Here is a 15771-nt window from a genome sequence, read left to right on the forward strand (position 1 = left end):
CCTTAGATGAATTATGACTACTCATGACTAACTTGGAATTTTAATCTTGAGTGAAGATGGTAGTCTTGGACAACTGTCCAGTGAAACCTGAGCTCTCTGAAGTTCTGCAGGTCTTCAGGAAAGCTCTCTCTTCTCTTTTGGCAGGTGATTTGTGTTTATCTAGTATTTTTGTAGCGCAGTCTCAGACAGATATGGACAGCATATAGCCTATGTTCATGATTGTAGGCTTAAATGGGAAATGTATGCTGTTTGTTGTTGCTATATCCCTAACCCTGGAAAATGTGTCTAGAGTAGTTTCCTCACTGGGCTCAATATTGTGTAGTCATGCATACTAGATTTCCTTACTAGATTCTGTTTTCCATACTAGATTCTAGTCCCTGCGTGTGTCAAGGTTTCATAAGTGAAAAGTTTCACCAAGAGAAATAACCACCCATATATGACAGCCGTCATCTCTTTGCATTGGCAGGTTTGAAGAAAACTACCTCATATTTGAGTTGGAAATGCAGTAAACATAAAACCGTAGTGCCTCATACCTCAGTTTTTCATTTTTCATTGCTTCATCATATAATACAGACATTATTGAATCTGATCGGTGTTTCCCGCCTCTGGATCTGAGGTCAGTAAAAAATGCCTGGGTTAAAGTCTCTATTCTTATGTTGGGAAATTGGAGAAGTAAACCTGTAGATGTTTATTTGGTACTGACTTGATCAATGAAGGGTGTAAAAAGGCTTCTTCAAATCTGCTCTCAGATAAACATCTGTTGGGTTGAGGATTTTATACCCACAGGTGACTGGTTGTTCTGTCTGTATCTTTAGGGCTGCTCGCACTAATGCTCTCAAAGCACAACCTTTTTGAGTGTAACTGTGGTTGCTTGTGAAATTTTTCTGCTGCCTGAAAGCAGCTTTCCTCTCTCATTGCATGAATAAACTTTGATCCTTTCCCCTTATAAATGTACAATCAAAGCAAGATTGTATTATCTCAGATGGAGATCTATGAAGCATGTCAAATATTTGTTATTGAATGGGTTTAGCTGAACACCTGCATTTTTAACTGGCTGAGCATGTACCTGGCGCTCTGCGATGTTTAAACCTGAATAAATAAGTTTATCTAGCAAATAGGAAAAGAGCATGAGAAGGGATTCTTGAGTTGTCACAGGCAACCTTATAATCTAATGGCTTTTGCAACATAGCAAAGCATTAGAGAAAATGGTCTTAACAAGAGATAGTTAAGTTTCAACTTATACACAGTGATATTTCACTGAAATCTGAGTAGAAGTGCCTTTTGTCTTAAGCTAAGAAGAAGACAACTCTTGATTTACCTTTAGATGCAGAACATAGGACTTGTTGGGGCAATCTGCATTTCATTTGCTTCCTGTGTAGAGTGTTTTCTGCCTCCTTCCCCATACAAAGATCAAGGTGTGCTGGCCTTGGCTGGCTGTAGCTAGGCCTGGCTTCTCCCCATCTTGGCAGTGGGTTGGGCACGTGAGGGTAAAGGGAAGCATGGGTAGGCCATGCTGTGGGGCAGAATGGCTCTTTGGTCTGCAGGAGACACGTGAATGGGAGACCCTGCCTCTCTTCTGGAGGTATTTAAGGCAGTGTGAGAGACCAGACGGCAAGAGCTGCCCACTCCTTACTGCCTGACCAGAGCTTTCTAAGCACACTTGAGACTAGCTCCTCCAATCCCCTTGCTTTTCCAAACCCCCACATTTTCTGTCATCTCAATTTCAACCCTCTGGAGTTTAGTTTCCAACACACCAGGATGCTTGCTCTGTCTTTACTGGGAAAGACTTGGAGTGCCCGTGCTGCTCAGAAACCATGAGTCAGCTTACTCAAGGGAAGGAGGAGGAGGCGAGGAAATCTCCTTTTTATGATGTCTTCCCACACTTCCTGGTATTTCTGTTTTGGGCATGCTGACTCCAGAAGCTGTGGGCTGTGTTTTGCCCAGCTTCAGTGTGTGTGAAAATTGTTTCTCCCATCTAAGGATGCAGGGATCACCTACTTCTCCTGATAGTAGGTGTCAGTATCCCAGGTGCCTTTACCCATCTGTAACAAAGGGCTGATGTTATCATTTCCACTTCGAGTGAATTGTAGTAGGGGGGCACTGGGGCAGGAGGCAGAAAGCCTTTGCTCAGTTCTGCAGATGTCAAGACCAGCTTGGTTATAGGGGTTTTCCGAGGCATTCCTTACTCCAAGAGACTAGTGGGTAGAGTATAACCCTTGGGGATAAATAGAATTGTAATTAAATTCATAGGAACTGTGGTCCTAACTTAACTGAAACATAACTGGACTCACAACAGTGAGTGAGTAAGCTTTTGCAAATAACACACTATCAATTTGAGCAGTTTGTACAATAAAAAACGCACTTCTACCTCTGTGTTTGGAAGGTAATATTCAGAGGGTCAGCATAACAGTGCTGAAATGATTCAGATATATTAGGCGTCTAGATAAAAATGATGACAGGAGAGGTATAAAATAGTGCTGCTCAGTTCACTTGCTGAAAACATCTTGCAAGTGCTTCATTTATATTTCACGCTGGAGTTAAGAACTGCTACAATAGTGCCAGGAGGAAAAAAATAGAATTGCCTCAGCTCTGTTCTTACACCCACAGACGTTCTTTAGTGTGGAAAATGAGTCATCAAGAAAAGATATTTTTACTTTGCAACAGACATTAGAGAAATGTTGATCTTCAAACAAACTGTGTGTCAATTGATTTACCAGTCAAAAGGTTCGATCCTGCTTGCATTCTCTTACACAGATCTTCTTTTCTTTGAAACCACTGGAAAGTCACAACTACAAGTGACCAACCTGAGCTGCCCAGAATTCACAAACAGCTCAGATGCAGTCCCCACTTCAGTAGTTTTGTGACACGACTGACAGGAGAGGTCTGCTGGGCTATCTAAGTCTCTGCGTTTGCAAGAAAGTGGCTCAGAGATTAATTGTCCTGGTCTCTTTTGCCACCCATCCTCTGGCAGCTTGGTAGGGCTACCAGCATGGGGCTTGCTCACCAGCTCTGCCACTGCTCCATGGGATGCAACCAGGGACATTAGGAGGTGGAGGCTTTAACATATCTCAGCTTTGCAAACCTCTTTGGAAAAATTTCCTGTTAATGGTGAAAATTAAGTAAGAATTGATTTGTAATTTTTCCTCTTGGTTTGAGAAAACTGAGAGCCAGGAATGGAGGGAGCCTGCTGTTTACTATCTGAGAATTTGGCCATTAATTCATCTTTAGTTTGTATTTGGGATTACAAGTCTTTGCTATTATGTGCAATAAAGATACGCTTTTCATCTGTAGTTTTCAAAGCATTTTGCCGAGGGAAACAGGAAGCACGATCCTCAAAGCCATGTAAAGGAGTTTATTACTTGCCAGGTGCAAAGTTTAAAACTCAATTAATTATTTTTTTTTTTACTGGACTATGCTTCTATCAGTGTCAATTGTTCAAAGATGCTAGTGGCTCAACTGAATATAAAGCTACAAACCTACAACCACAAGCCCTTATTTATCACCCCAGGCTTGTTTTCTGGCAAGATAACGTGATTTTTGTGTTAGTATTTAATGTTAATATTATTATACCTGTTATTCAATTGGCTAGTATTTATTCTTAGATTTCCAGATGTTCCCCCTGTGCAAATTTGCAAACTTGCTGTATTGTTCTGTGATAATTGATTGTTGGAAGTTTGTGTGCTGTGAGGATTATTTTTAGGCTATCCTTAAACATACTTGGTGGGTATATAATTCTTCCTATTTGGAAATCAAATGAAGAGTTGGCAGTTAATTGTGCAAATCCTGCACACAGGTGCTCCCTGCTAGGAGCTGCTGTCCCCAGCTGCATGCCAGCAGTGAGCCTGCCAGAGCCCCAAGTCCAGCCGATGGCGAGGCTGAGCATGTGTTCCCACTGGGCTCAATAAGCAGCAGCACTTTGTTACCCTAGTGGTACAAACAGCCTAATCCTGTCCCTCTTTCCCTGGCAGTTCAGGCTGAAGGTCTGTTAATGGGAAACATGTACTCTGTGGTCACTCTGGTAGCTGGGCTCAGGCTTGCCTCTGCCTGTGTACTGGGTCTGGCCTGCCACTGTGCCTCTGTGTGCCTGGAGATGCGCCTTTAATCCCCTCACCTAACTCTAACCCCCATGAAACATGAAGTATCCCCATTTTTTGCTACAGCTGTTCAGCATCTCCCCCTGCCAGCTCCAGAGGCTTTCTGCTGCCGGTGCCTTCAGCTGTAGGCCTTGCTGTCGCAGGCACCCAGTGTGCGTGAAGGCCATGGAGATCTCCTTCAGTTGCTGTGCTGTACTGACTCATCAGGCTCTTTCCGGAAGGCTTTAGCTGTCTATTAATAAACTGACTTGCATTACTTTCGCTTGTGCCTAGGCAGACATGAACTTCTTGAACCCTTTTGTCTGTTTATTTAAGTTAAATATGATTTGAGAGCACAATGATTTGGACAAATAATCCTTTTTTCTCTTTTTTTTTTTTTATTTATTCCCTCTATATGTCTGAACGTCTTGATGGGACATAAAGAGCCAGTTCATTTCCACCTCTCAGACTGGATAGTCACGTACCGAAACATCCACTTGCCTGCTTCGGCATGAAGCTTTTTAAATGCAGGAAAGCAGTTCTTCTGTGGAAATAGGTGTTGGGGCTCCTACTTGTTTTAGCAGCAGTTTAATTTAGAAATGTAATTGACAAGTATTCACAGTGCTTGTCACTTTCATCATCTTTACAGCCTCACACACTCTTTGGGTTAAAAAATCCTTGCCTCTCTCTTTCCCTGGCCTCTCCTGTAAAAGAGGGGCTGTCAGGTTGTTTTCAGTTCTTAGAGAAGGAACGAGGTTAGTTTCTGTGCCTATGGATTTGAAGGAAGAGACTCTAAAAGGAGAGGCCAACAACCTTTGGCTTAGAATTTTGTTTTTCTGATGGTGTAAGATTCACCAAGGTCAATAGGGGGGTTGCATGACCTTAAAAAGAAGAATAGACTCCTAAATTAAACATTTTGCATTCTGAGACTTCTAATTACCTGAACGTGCTATACCTGCATTTATATAATTATGTATTTTATGTTTTTTGTTTATTTTAGTTTTTGTTTGTTTGTTTGTTTTTAGCTCAAGATTGTATCTTCTGCTTGCATAAATACTTTGAAAACACATAGAGCTTACTGGAATTACATTGTATAAGTTGTTGATGCCTACATTTGCTTACTTTATCAAACACATTTGCAGTATACTGCTGCATTTCCGCTTCTCTCCTGATCTAATAAAGTAAATATAGTACATCAAATGAAATTAGCTTCATTTCACACTTACTTAGCAGTTGATCCAGTGTCCTGCAGGATCTGCTTTTTATTTTTAAAACAAATCAAACAAAATGTAGTTATTTCTCTGTAACTTCATTTCTTTCTAATTACCATCTTGGGAGGCAAGTGGTTTTGATGTTAGGAAGATGTAGGATACATTACGCTGATGTTCATTAAGTTAGAATGACATGGTGAATTCACAGAAGGTGAGGGACAACAAATTGCTTAAGAGATTGAATTTGAATTATCCTAAATTCTTATTATAGTTAAGATTCATTAGTTGTGTGAAGCATCTTGTACAAGAGGAGTTTTCTTTCCCAAGTTTCAAGCGGAATAGTACTCCAATGGTAATTCAAATGGTCTGCAGCGCAAAGAATGTTTTCAGAAAAAGAGAATCTAGAATTAGAAGATTTGTTTTATTTCTAAAGAAGTCACTTAACTGGCTGTGTGTGATGTTTCTTCCAACTTTGCTTACCACTTTTCTGTACTACTTTTGGCTCTGTATTGGCTTTGCCACTATTGTAAAGCTTGTGGTGATGACAGGATCAGTCCTTTCAGTAGGACTATGCAAGGGTGTTCATGCTCAGTAAACTCTTCTATAAATGCAGTGTATAATAGGAGGTATGTAAGTGTGTCTTATTCCTAACGGAAGTCCCTCTTGTGCCTATTGCCTTATTAGTGCATGACATCAATAAAATTTTCAAGCTTTAAAAAAAATCAAACTGATTGCTACTCATCTCTACAAAGAGACTTCAGCAAATTTAACTTCAGTAAAATTGCCTTGTTCTAGAAATCAGTGGCATTCAGTCAATTGCTGTGACTGTCTTATGGAAGTTTTGTGTATTGAAAAAGTGTATTAAAGGTGTTCCAAAGGTAAAACTTGAAATCTTAATTTCATTGAAAATGATGAGCAGCTGCCATCACAAAGACCTGTGAAAGTGACAAAGTTCTGCAGTTTGCAGAGGGAAAAATCAGAATTGTCTGATCTGTAAGGAATTTAATCGCGTGATGTATTCACAGTTGGACATACCTAGATGAATTAGGCAGACAATAAGTACAACGTTTTAAGTATATAGTTGGTGATTACACAAGGTAACCAAAACTCAGTCAGCTCTACTTCTTCAGTTGGTATAGAAGATAGCTGTATTTGGCAGGAGTCAATCAATGTGAAAGGTGTGTATTCTATGGATGACAACAGTTTTGCCTCCGTTGAAGAACTTTATATGAGAAAGGGAAGTCTTCCAGATGGTGCTTGTGGTACAAAAGATCTCTTGTTATCTGCCCCTGACTATCTGTGTTAACTGGAATGTTTCAGTGTCATTCCTGTGTATTAGTTTCCTGCCTGTAAAACAGGATAGCAGCAGCTTTCCCACGAAACCATTGTCCGAGCACTTTCAATGGTGTTCCTCCAGTGCTGAGACCCAGAGAGAGCAATAGGTATGTTCCTGGTGGTCCAGCAATTAGACAAATTGGGGGGTGCCAGGGAGGAGATGGGAGAGAGGTTTGTTTCTGCTGTCTTCAAATCAACCAGTCTTTTGCTGTTGTGTTTAGTTGTGCTTTTTTTGTTTGTTTGTTGTAAAGAAACAAAAGCTCGAAATGTGTTTGCGTACATTTCTAACTGTGTTCTCGTTACATGCTGTTAGTTAATACTGCTTTATCTGACTGAGGACTGAGTGCTGTAGGATATGTTTAGTATATATTTTCCTTTATGCTTTGAGGACCTTATCCTGCAAGGTGCTAAGCAGCCTCATTTCGCATGGGCTTCTCACCAGGAGCTGGGAACACAGCACGAGCCAGGAGGTGGCCCAGTCCTCGTGAGACTGGATCTTGTGCAACCTAGTGTAACTTAAAAACATGATGAATCTTTTCAAATGCTGCGATTAATACATCATGAACTCTCCCACAGTAGTAATTTTGGTGCTTTAATATATCACTGAAAATATTTCATTAAGCAGTAAAATACTGCTATATATTTCAGGCCTCTGCTGTGCATGTCCTGGTGTGAAAGGGGACTGTTATCTTCCCCTTAATTTCTCTGGTGCAAATAAGTGCTACAGCTTCACCATTCCATTTCACCCCAGGCAGTAATTCTGAACAGTTATCCCACTACTCTTGGGCTTAATGATGCTATCAGATGACGGAAAGTGAGTGACCTTTCAAAATGGAGTGAACTGCAATCACTCTGCCACCGGGGTCCTGGTTTGCTGTAGCATCTGATGGGGCCATGGAAGGATATTTATTGATCTAGGTATTCGCATGACTCGCATCACTGATGTATCTGGTGACAAACAATTGTGTAAGCAGGTGAGCAGTTTGACCCATGTCTGCTGGTAAGCTTTTCGGGGGAAATTTTCTGAGGACATTAAAATGCAATGTACCCACACACTTGGGGAAATATTATCTGCATTTTTTTTCTTTGTGACTCAAGGAAAAACCAAAAACCCCAACCCGCAAACTAGTAGAAATAATTTTTCCATATGTACGCGTTTACATTATTTTAACTCTGTCTTTGAATTATTTACAGTTCACTTAGCCAGTGCTGTTTTATATATCCTCACATGGCTGAGCAGACACTTTGGATCTTAGTGAAACCAGCCTGGATTTTAAGACACAAATGTCTGAAGCAGACCTCTAGGTCTCTATATTTAGGCGCCTCAGTACAATGGCCTCAGTAAGCAGGGTGACAAGCACTTGCAGCTGCATTGCTGCTTTCATGTATGCTTTCTCTTCAGCCTAGGGCACTGCTGTCTAAACAGTTTTTCAAGGCATTGAAAGCACATGTGGTGTCAGTAAAGCATCACCAGAGCATTATTCTTTGATACTTTTTTTTTTTTTCCTCTTTTATTTCATTCTGTAGGTTGTTTTTGTTCTTTTTATGTTGTCAATATTTTTATTTTATTTTATTTTATTTTATTTTATTTTATTTTATTTTATTTTATTTTATTTTATTTTATTTTATTTTATTTTATTTTATTTTATTTTATTTTATTTTATTTTATTTTATTTTATTTTATTTTATTTTATTTTATTTTATTTTATTTTTAAATCAGTATTTGTATCTCTGTCTCTATTAAAGGCTTTGAGGCAATCTTTAGATTAAGAACACTGCATTAGTGAAAGAGTTACTGGTTTTAATCTCACATTAGCAGAAGACCAAAATTTTCTGACCATGCTTATTATTCATTCTAGAGTCTTGGTGGAAAGACTTTGTAATAGAGTGACTGATTACAGGACTTACCAATTACAGTTTGTTTCCAATCATCAGGATGCTTTCCAAATTTTTTATACATTTTTATACATTTCTGAGTACACTGGATTATCTAAAACAGTGTATGTGTACTGATGGGATTTTCAAGAGAATATAAACAGGTGAAATGTTGAAGTGTGATTTCTGCACAAATTTTATTACGTAATTTTTTTTTTTAAATCTGGACTATAAAGCCTCATTTTCAAAACTGCTGATGGTTCCCACTGATTTCTGCTGGAGAGGCAGAGGTTCAGCACACATAAAAGGTAAATCAGTCTCTGAACACTTTGTAGTTACTGACTGCCTTTTGAAAATGCGTGCATTTTTTCTTGCTGGGAGGCATATAGCAAGTCGCAGTAACAGCGCTGAGAATACAACAGCCTCTGCCTTTGCAAGAATACTGGGGCTTCCTGAGTCAGTTCAGCTGACGTGTAATTACTTTTATGGGAAGACAGGGATCTAATTAAGACCAGTGGAGGGATTTTTTAATTGCATCTTTTGCAAATTAAAATAGTATTCAAAATCTACCTACATATTGGGGTAGTGCGCTAAAATTAGCCTCAGTTACTTGTTCTGTAGTTTGCTAAGCATTTTCTACAGGCAAGTCTGTCAGACTATTTTCAGGTATGATTTTCTGGCTATAGCATGGAATATAATTTTCTGTGAGCAGTTGTGCACCTGGAGGCATTCTTTGGCCAAAGAACAGCCCATGTATTTAGGAATTATTCTGTGCTAGATGGGTTGATACTGAATGCGCTTAAAAAGTAATTACAAAAATTGTGCAGTTCTATTGCAATTTGTCATCAGTAAGAAATGAGCACATGTGATGTTCGGGAGCAGCTAAAATTCATGAGCAGTTGGTGGAAGGACTGCTTCATTCGTATCTTATCTTTCCACTTCAAATGCATGAAAAGTTTTTGGACTGAATATGATTTTGTACACTATTGAAATATTGTACAGGCAGTACACTTTGAATTGTTTGCCGTCAGTCACACTGGGAGTCATCCATGTCATACTCGATCTAGAACTTAGTTCTCTGAGCTACCAGTGAGAAGACGAGTAACATTTTACCCATTCATAGCTCTTTGAAACTAGCAATGGGAAATTCTGGTTAGTATCCTTACCAATGCAAAATTGTTCTATAGGTTTTTCTTAAACTCTTTCTCCAGCCTGGGTTTTAAATGGCTGTGGGATTAGACCACTACCACTTTCCCAGGAGACTAATTCACATTTTAATGGGGTTCATAATTTCTGTTTTTTGGCTGAGTAATACCTTTTCATGTAATCTCACCTGAATATGACTTGTCATTTTCCCTTGGGCTCCCGTATAAATATCATACCCATCATCATATGTACCCTCTGGAAATCATGCTGCAGCAGCCGTCATATTTCCTACCACGCTTGCTCATTGGATTGCCACACTGTATACCTTGCTGTCTGAACCAATTCATGTATTTTTCCTCTCTGGCTTGTTCAGCCAGTTTGGCAATTGTTTCTTGATAATTCCTGAACTCCCTCTGGTTTACTGTCATCTTTCTAATGCTCAGGACACCCTGCACTGAATGTTGTGTTTGAAGTGTTATTTCACCTGTGCCATGTGTGTGTGCATCCCTGAGTGTCTCTAGTCCATAAATGCAGTATTTCAGCTGTACCAAGAAGAATGGGAGATTATTTATTTATTTATTTATTTATTTATTTATTTATTTGTGGGGAAACAAGGAATATTTTTGATTCTGTCAGGTATCTCAAACAACTGAGGAGCATGAACATATTTCAATATGTTACTTTTTCATTGTGCAGCAGTGGCTGTTAAACACCTCATTAGATAAACAAGCAAAATGTTAACTAATTAATGAATGTGTAGAGTGGTATGAGAAGACTGCCTAGAACTTTCTTTGATAAAGACTGCATGTAGGGGGAAGGAGACACGCACTTGTTAGGGACACGATAATGTTAAACAGTGAATGTCTCTGAGGTTTTACGTAGGCTTCATTTAAGTATTTAATTATTGGTGAGATGCTGGAATTGTCTCTTAAATGATTGGATCAAAATTCCTCTGACAAGAGACTGTTTTCTGTCCTTGGGACATGGGTACTCTGTAACTGCTCCATCTGCAATTTACCTCATATGCCTGCCTTGGGATTATAGTTTTTTTCTTTTTTGTATCCTTTTTTTTTTTTCTTGTTTTGAAAGATCTCAACACAGAGGACTTACAGAGGAGCTGGAGGAGTTCACAGAGGACTTACAGAGGAGCTGGAAAAGTTTTCTGTTCAGTTGCTGTGAATTGAAAACAGAGTTACTAGAATGATAGGCAAAAGAGTACGTCTCAGAATAGAAGCAATAGGAACAATGTGGATCAAAAACTCACAGCTTTGAGATAATTCTTAACTGGTTCCAAAAAGAACATATAATGTGGTTGCTTCTGGCAGCAATGCTCCAGAAGGAAAAGAAAGCAGCTGAAGAGAGAAAAACCCTTTTTTCCCCTGAAAAAAAAAAAAAAAAAAAAACACAACTAAAATATAGCAAACACATTGTTTGCTAAACTAAACTAAAACTAAAATATAGCAAACACATTGTGGGTGAAGACGGCCCAACCCTGGAAATATGGTGCCCAAAGACTGTGATTATTTATGCCGATCTGGTTGCAGCTGAGCTTGTTTAAGAGGTTGGTGTCCAGTTTGTTTGGTGATCTGTATGCTGGGGAAGAGTGAACTTGTCTGAAGAGCTGATGGAGAGAGAATGCAAACCAGTGTGATCAGCAGAGAGAAGGAAGAGCCTTCTGAAGAGGGGTTTGAAGTGAGTCATGTTGAGCTGGACCTGGTCAGACAGGGTGACTGCTAGAAGACACTGGTTATGTAATTATGAGTGAAATAATCTGCTCTTGATATAGTCTGGTTGTGAACAATCTGCCATTGCACATTGCCATATTTTAGTGTAACTTTCTATGTATAAAACAAGTGATAAATAGCACATGCTCAAGTGTCCCTGATTTGCTTATTTTGTAAGTGCTATTTTTATTTTTAGGACTGCCCTCATGATTGCTGGAGTGATGATTAATCCCATAGACTTCTGTGCATTTACTAGAAGTTGTTGTGCTTTTTTTCACTGGAAGCTTTGCAAAAGGGAAATGGTTGAGCTGCAGTCTTCTGTGTCCCCTTTATTTGAATAACATGCTAAATCAAGCAGTGCTTTATGAATAATGTTCACCATTTGATTCAGATGTGCTTTGGTTGTGTGAAAGGACCAGTAGTACAATTATTCTTAGTGACAAATGCAAACATGCAATAGCTTTGACTCAGCACCTCTGTTCCTCCAGGTTATGTCAAGAAATGATAGCAGTGCTAGTTTTGATGTATTGACACTGCCCATATCCCTTTGGAGTAGTTTTCATTTGTCATCAAAAGAAATAGTAGATATGCCTGGGATTTCTCATATGTCATTGCACATACACATTCTACACATCCAAAGGAAAAGATTACTCAGTCTTTTGTTATTCTTTCCCATATAATTGCAGGTGCACCACAGGGAGATTTGATACATAGTGAAAGGAAGAAAAGAGTGTGCACAAATTTCAGTTCTTTGCAAGCACCTGGCTCTATTGAGCAGCAAAAATTGCTGTGCCTGATGCTGGGTCATCAATTACTGGATCACAGGGGATACAAACACTCATTGAACTAATGTGTTTCAGAAAGATATTTAAGGTGGCCTGTATATCTGAAAACAAGTTGCTGGGATGCACACATACACATTCAAAAGATTTTAAACAGTACTTAATAAGCTGTTTAGAAATCCACAAGCATGGATAAAGTGGCAGGTATATTCAGTCCAGTTGTATAGCAAGGTGCAAATGTGTAAAACAAGCAATCACCAAGGCTTGCACCCTTTGGAATACATCTTGAAAATTTTTAGCAAAGTAATTAAGTACTTGCTTACAGAAATACCAGGTGATTGTCAGGGGCCAGAAGTCTTGTATTTTCTGTGCAACCTGTCTGTAATCTTCTTTGTCATGTATGAAGGATTCCTTTGGACTTCAGTGGGATTTAGTTCCAGTTCTAAATTCTTTTTTTAAAAAAAATAGTGAGAATATTCTTGCTACCCTTGATCAGCTATCACTTTTTCTATAACTGTCTTATGTGCAGGAGAACTTAGGTCTACCTTCTTAAATTTTAGTCTTATTTGTGAAGACTTGATTATCTTCTCTGGAAGGTAATAATGTTGTTTTTTAGTAGTTGTTACTTTATTTAATGACATCAGTTTTTATGTCACTGTATAAAAAAAAAAAAAAAAAAAAAAAAGAACAGCACACAGGTCCTCTATTTATGTAGTTATTTGACTGTGTGAAAGAGAAAAAAGCCCATATATTTCTTTGTGTTTTAACAAGCCTTATGCAAACTTTTATTTTCAGAAATACGGAAGATAGCACAAAACATGACATGATTCTAACTTGCATGATTCTTACTGCTGTTTGTCAATGTGGAGATGAGTGTCACTTTGTGGTTAATGTTTTATGCAAAAGAAACTTTTTTCAGTTCTATTTACACTTTTGTCAGATTATTGGGATTGCATTGTAAAGATACCATGAATGAATATAATGCAGTACTTGCTAATCTTTACACTTTACACTAATAGTATTTACTTCATTTATGAATGTGATTTGCAATAAATTAAAAGGGTAGATTATATTGTTATAAACGTACATTTACAAATGCATTTTAAGACTGTCATATTTTTTTTACTAAAGACATTGTAAAGAGAATATTACCAATAATTGGTTAAATAATTTACCCAACAAGCACATTTAGAATGTTGACATTGTTTCATTTCTGAAAACCGGCTTCAGCGGAGCCCTTCCTTAGATGAGTGTGCTGAGTGGGATGGATTCTTTCAAAAGGTCCTGTGTAGAAGAGAAAGATTGTTTTTTCCCATACCATCACTGTATTATTTTTGAAGAGTTTCGTAGAAAGGTAATAAACTGTACAGTAGCACACTTGGTGTAGAGACCAAATGATGAAGTATTTTGCTAATTCACTTGTTCACAAATTGTCAAAAGCCCCTCACATTTATCATTCACTTGTGGTTGTAACAGTTCAATGCTGAAAGAAGAATTTGCATTAAGTTTGTTTGGCCTAGCTGTAGATAATACAGTAGTACTTCTTGCTTATTTTTTCAGTTGTTTTTTTATGGTTATTTTGTCTGTGCCGTTTTCAGTGTAAAACAAAATGGTTCTGCCCTATCTGATTTTGGAGGGTTTGTCTTTTGTCAGTGTCAATTTAAGCAGAAGAAAGATATTTGCCATAGAAAATTGCTGCTTATGGCTGCTGGGTTTCTTCTGCTGTTAGTTGCATGTATGCCATCTTCATAGAAATTCGAAGAAAGACTTGACATTGAAGTGTTTTGTAGCCTGTTTAACTTTTAGTTTTGAATTTTAATTTTGTTCAGAAAATTTGCTGACTCAAATAAGAAATAAGCTCAAAAAAAAAAAAAGATTTTGCTTCTTCTTACGTATTCCATATTCTCTGTGGAAGTAACCTGCTGAGCTTTTCAGCTGACCAATAACTTAATACTTCCATCTCCTACCAGTTCTCAAGGCACTTGTTCAAAGGTCATACATTTCAGGGATCCAATTTGAGAGTTCTGTTTGGATGGGATCCCACATTACATCTTCTGAAAATCACTATTTCCACCCTGTATTTGTGATATGGTTTATTGCTAAGCTACTAGGTTTCAAACTGATTCTCAAACGAATTGCTAGAAAGGAGTGTGTTAACGTGTTTGTTGTAGAATTCTATTTTTTATTTTTATTTTTATTTATTTATTTATTTATTATTTATTCTAATCTTATATATTTGTACATAGGCTACTTTCCTGAGTGTTAGTATTGATTTTCATGTATAGAGCTTTGCGCATCCTATTAATTACCTTGTTGCATAACTTGAGCTAGATTTTGGATTTTGGCTATTGCAAACAAATGTAGTTTCTTTGGAATTTTGTAGCTCCAAGTGCATTAAGATAGAGAAAGTCTTATTAACTTTCTTGTTACATTTTGTTATAGATTGGATTCAGACTATCATAAGGTGATAAAAAATGTTGTTTCCTTTCTTCAGCAAGCTTGTAAGCTGCAACATTAGCACATGGAGCTCTGGCTCTAGTAGAAGGTGCTAAAACTGGGATAGAAACTAGATCACAATTTCCACACTTAATAAAGCAGTAAGTCAGCAGCTGCCATGGGACAGAGCTGGCTGAATTGTCAGAACCATTCCATGGGCATAAATCTTAGAGTTGTGCCAGATGCTTCATGCTGTTCCTGCTGTGCAAAACAGCTGGAAATTCAGCTTAAAGGATTTCTTTCCTAGAGAGAAACTACAGCTGGCGTAGGGCTGAGATAAAGTGAGTTTGATGGGAAGATACGTCATGTACTCTTGCTACAGTGTCAATGTTGTGGCTTTGGGATGCATGTCTGACCCTATGATTTTATACAACGATAGGTAAAATCGTTCAAGGCATGGAAAACAATCTTACGATTTCATTTAGAGAGATAGAGCTGTGCATAAAGACAGGTAGAAATTTGACAGGAAGATGATCTTTGGAAGAATGTTGCTGTTTCTACTTTTTCTCTGTACTAAACCTGTGGGAACAAAATTGTTACATTTAGGGAATTAAACAGGTACTTTTCCTTTTTATGAACATACTTTGTCTCAGTAAATTGTGTTTTGCTTCCTTTAGCAGTTTTCATGTGTATTTTTATTTGTTTGTTTGTTTGTTTGTTTGTTTTCCTCAGGAGCTTACATTTTGGGGTAATGTTTTGCCTGGTAGTATATTCAGTTTGGGCTCTACTTTGACCTCATAAGATATGGCTCATGAAGGATTCTTGTATAGGACTGTGATTTAGTATCTCAAAAATGTTGCTTCGGTGGGCTATCTGAAGGCCATTCAGTCTTACTTCTCTTGGGTCTTAGAGTGTTGGAGGCCGATGTAGTGAGTAGACACTTTGCCTACTCACTAATGTGCATTTCAGTCCTGACTCTGCAAATAGCTCTGTGAATCTACAAAGGCTAAAAGTCCCTTTTAACTAACTTCAGGAAAATGTGGTAATATCAAATGCAGGTGAATCTGCTTGTTCTGTAACAAAATGGGATAGATTCACCTAAAAAACAGCAGGTATGTTGTGACTTCCCATTTGGCTTATGAGTTGGTTCTCAAATGCAGATAGACCTTTGTAGGATAATCTCTCTGAA

General features: G+C 38.2%; 1 protein-coding gene across 5 annotated transcripts in view; it reads left to right on the top strand.

Moving 5' to 3' along the window:
- PARP8 (poly(ADP-ribose) polymerase family member 8) overlaps positions 1 to 15771 on the top strand; it is a 127636-nt gene that overhangs the window by 49055 nt on the left and 62810 nt on the right. Inside the window, exon 1 of one of the 5 annotated variants that reach the window (XM_082784360.1) lies at positions 598 to 616. The exons of the other annotated variants lie outside the window; for them this stretch is intronic. The gene's annotated coding sequence lies outside the window, so the exon portion shown is untranslated. Of the gene's footprint in view, positions 1 to 597; positions 617 to 15771 lie in introns of those variants that run through there. 5 annotated transcript variants of the gene reach the window in all.

This window comes from Aythya marila (assembly GCF_965140915.1).
Source record: "Aythya marila genome assembly, chromosome: Z".
Classification (NCBI taxonomy): Eukaryota; Metazoa; Chordata; class Aves; order Anseriformes; family Anatidae; genus Aythya; species Aythya marila.